The sequence below is a fragment of the Coffea arabica genome, chromosome 10e (genome assembly GCF_036785885.1).
Source record: "Coffea arabica cultivar ET-39 chromosome 10e, Coffea Arabica ET-39 HiFi, whole genome shotgun sequence".
Taxonomy (NCBI): domain Eukaryota; kingdom Viridiplantae; phylum Streptophyta; class Magnoliopsida; order Gentianales; family Rubiaceae; genus Coffea; species Coffea arabica.
In genome coordinates this window covers 38,897,682-38,901,600 of record NC_092328.1, presented here as the reverse complement: position 1 = coordinate 38,901,600, position 3,919 = coordinate 38,897,682, and the positions used below count along the sequence as shown (strand labels likewise).

Below are 3,919 nucleotides of genomic sequence, written 5' to 3'. Positions count from 1 at the left end.
GTTTAAACCACCCACTAGGGGGAGAGAATCTCTACTAGAGAGAGAAAGGAAACTCTCATAGAGAGAGACTATCAATTAAGGTCGTAATTAAAGCTTTTCTAAGAACAGAAAGTTTTGATTTTGCGATATAGATAAAGCTAGTTGACTTGCTAACCAAGCATAAAATTAATTGGCTATTAACAGTTGCTTTAATAAATTTTTTTATTCTTGAACCAAAAAAAGAAAAAGAAAATTCATAAAATATTACAAAATGATACTCTTTTTTTTTATTTGGTTAATTGGAAATATCTGTTTTACTCCTACTCTAACCTATTCTAGGGGGCCCAACGAGGCCATTGGGAACCAACCAGGATTGAACTTAATTTAACTAATTCTAATCCTCCCACAATGCATATCTAAATACATGACACGTGTTTTCATTTACTAGAAAAGGACATAATCATTTTAATTTGACAAATTCTAATCCTTATTAATAAATGAAGAAATGTTTAATCGAAAAGGACATGATTATTTTGAATTTGACTAATCTTAATTCTTGTAAAAAAATGAAGACATGTGTCATGCATCTAGATGTGTATTGTAGGAGAAATGGAGAGAGAATCTATTAAAAAGGAACTAAATTGGACTGAACCTAGCCTATACTAAGGTGCCCCAACTTGGTCATTGGAGAATGACGGGGATTAAACCATCATTGAACAAGACGGATACACTATATACATTTAATGAATTTGGAGAAACTATATGTATGTGACAAAAGTGATGGGAGGAACGATTTGAACCTTAACCTTCAACCTTATAAAAACTTAGATCTTTTGTGGTGGCTGATAGCCTAGGGAGTCATTGAATAATGTTTTTTATTCAAATAATTATCATACTCCAAGAAAAAATAACTTTCTAAGTTTTTTTTTTTATTTTTTTGGGTGGGGTGTGCCAGGCCATCGTAGCAGTGCAAAGCATGGGCGATGCTCCAAAGCCCCGGTAGTAGGCTACTGTCATGGGCCTTCCCTCCAGAAAAATTCATCTAATATTGGCCCACGTTTCAATTATTAAACGGATAAGAACAGATGCTGCACTACACTTAATCTTAGGCGAAAGGTCAAGAAAGGTATAAACCTTTTGAATTGATCATTTGCAGGTTGACGAGGCTAAACATTGGCTTCGTTTGGAAAATTAGTTTTCTAGATATTTATCTAAAATTTTACTGTAATTTATTATAAAAATTGTAAAAAAAAATTTTTAAATGTGTAAATTTTTGGATATTTTGAAATGTATATTTTAAAAATCTCGAAAAGTTTTTTAATGTTACTGTAGTTAAAGTTGTTAAAAAATTTGTAACAGACAAACTTGACAAAAAACTTGTTTGTCAAACAGGCCCAATAGTTTTCTTTCATCCTTGCTATTGTACTTGTGACACTTTGGATCCCAAAATTCTATTTGTCCTTGCACGTAGTTAGATTGGAGTTCTAGTTTCAAATGATAGACTTTTTTTTTCCTTTCAAAGAAGTCAATCGAAAGGCTTCAATGAAAACCGTTAAATGAAATTGACATACATAAATTCTTAGTTGCTGAAAGCTGAAATTTCTGCGCGACAAAGTGCATGTCACAACTATTGAAAAGAAAAAAACTTAAGATAGCTTGGTTGGTGGGACATTGATGTAGAAATTTTTTTTGTTGTTCAAAATGTAACGAGAGTTCATTGTATCACGCAATACTCAGAGCAGGTTTCGTATATGAATTATATTGGGTAGAAAACATTTCACGGTTGACCAAACTTAGTTGTCTTTTCTGGGTTGCAGATGCCCCAATCCTTATTAAACATCTAAGGCCCTTCAGCTTCTAGCCAGGATATGGACAAAGTAAAAAATTCTTGAGTTGAATGGTTCAAACCATTAAATTCTAATATGTGGGGACTAAGATTCCGACCTCCAACCTTCTACCAAAACGGATTTAATATTTTATAGCATCTACTGAATTTTCATGGTTGACTTCAGTCAATTTTTATTGCTCAATAGATGAGATTCACCGAAAATTAGCTAAATGATGAAACTGCGCAGAAGTTTTTTGCGTCAACCACAACCAAAGAGAAAGTAATGAAATGATTAGTACTTTAACAATACTACTCAAAAAGACATACTGAGGCTGATGAAAACGTTTAGCGTATAAACTCCTGTTTGTCCTTTATTCTATTTTTACTAGTCAATACATGGAGGACTAATTCTACTTTGTACTATCCAAACTTGTGCTCCATTCTCACGTTATATATTAAGTTTTAATTTTGAATACTTTAAAGTTTAACGTTTCCAACTTAAATCCAATCGATAACAACGCTAGGAAAATTAATGAAATAGAGGATTATGCACAAAATGTGCTTTTTTGTATGATAAATAGGAATTGCGAGATGATGGTAAATACACTACTATCTATTCTTGTGACTAAGATATGCATTGTGTATATGATGCTCTGTTCAGTTGGTTTTTGTTAACGTTGTTATTGATTGAAATTAAATGAGACAAATCTAAGAAGTTGGGGCGCAAAGTATTTAAAATTAAAGTTAAGATGCAAAATGAAATGGTATAAGTTTAGGGGTACAAACTGAAATTAGTCCATACGTGAATGATTTCATAGAAAGAGAGGCTTATGACGAAACTGCTTCAGAATTTCTCATCTCATAGTCGAGTCAGCAATGCTATGTCTATAAATCAATACTTGCGGTGGTTAGAGTATGCTTCATAACTTGGACTCCCACTTAACCCAAAAAAAAAACCGCTTCTTCTTTCTTCTGCCTGTTGTTATTCCAATTTCTGCGAATTAACTCCAAAAGATGGACTGCAGAAAATTTGAGATAACCCTTTTGTCAGCAAATGACTTGGAAGATGTTCGAAAATTTTTCAAGATGAAAGTTTACTTGAGGGTTTCAATAGGGGGAAGCAGCGAAGCAGAGAGGAGAACTCCAGCAGACAAGCATGGCGAGGTCAACCCTGCATGGAATTTCACTTTGAAGTACACCATAAATGAGTCCATGGTACAACATTTCAACACTGTGCTCGTCATTAAACTGTACTGTAAACGTAAACTAGGGGATAGGTACATAGGAGAAGTTCATACCTCCATGAAAGATTTGTTTGATTATGCATATCCTGTTGGGGGCAGTGCTGTTGTGAGTCATCCTGTGCAAAAGGGTTCTGTGAATTCACAAGGAGTTTTGAGGTTTTCTTATAGGTTTGGGGAAAAGGTATGCATCGACAAACTCCTGTTAGCTGAAAGTCTTGCTGATTGGAGTTCATGGAATTTTGTTTAGTTGAAGGTTTGGGGAAAAGGTATGCCTCTGACAAACTCCGGTTAGCTGAAAGTCTTGCTAATTGGAGTTCATGGAATTTTGTTTAGTTGAAGCTTTTGTAAATTTTGTCCCTTGATCTATCATCTATCTTTGTCGATAGCAGAATAGAACGAATCTGCTATCATCCCTTTCCTCCTTTTCCATCCAGCTTTGTATTCTTAACTTAAGAATAAGTACCATTAATGTCTAATATTCAGTCTCATTAAGTTCTCGAATTTTTGTTTTAGCTTTGTTACCCTATAATGAGTGTACCACAAATAGGAGATTGGGCTCGCAAAAGGACAACGTGTGCAACTCTAGAAGTAATGTTTAACACTTAAAAAGAAAAATTGACTTAACAATTCAACAAGATTTAGGGAATTAAATAATATATTCAGTGGGCAAGACCAGATTACTAAGCCTACGTTTATTCCGAGTTATAGTAAATTATACTAGGATGGAGATCTTTACATTCACCGAACGAAATTTTTACATGGACCAACCTGGGGGTGGCAATTGGGTCCAAATCAGCTTGACGGGTCCGATCAAGATCCGACCCGTCAGAAAATCTGTTGACCCGAACCCGACCCGTCAACCCATGAC

The 3,919-nt window shown here is 34.5% G+C and overlaps 1 long non-coding RNA gene and 1 other non-coding gene across 2 annotated transcripts; both read right to left on the bottom strand.

The window, feature by feature from the left end:
• Positions 1-920: 920 nt before the first annotated feature.
• Positions 921-1,109, bottom strand: LOC113713117 (U2 spliceosomal RNA). The gene has a single exon (XR_003453447.1). It is a non-coding gene; the product is annotated as a U2 spliceosomal RNA (small nuclear RNA).
• Positions 1,110-2,538: 1,429 nt separating this feature from the next.
• LOC140015009 (uncharacterized) lies at positions 2,539-3,640 on the bottom strand. Its single transcript, XR_011821761.1, has 2 exons — positions 2,906-3,640; positions 2,539-2,826 (listed from the first exon to the last, which is right to left on the bottom strand). It is a non-coding gene; the product is annotated as an uncharacterized lncRNA (long non-coding RNA).
• Positions 3,641-3,919: the final 279 nt, after the last annotated feature.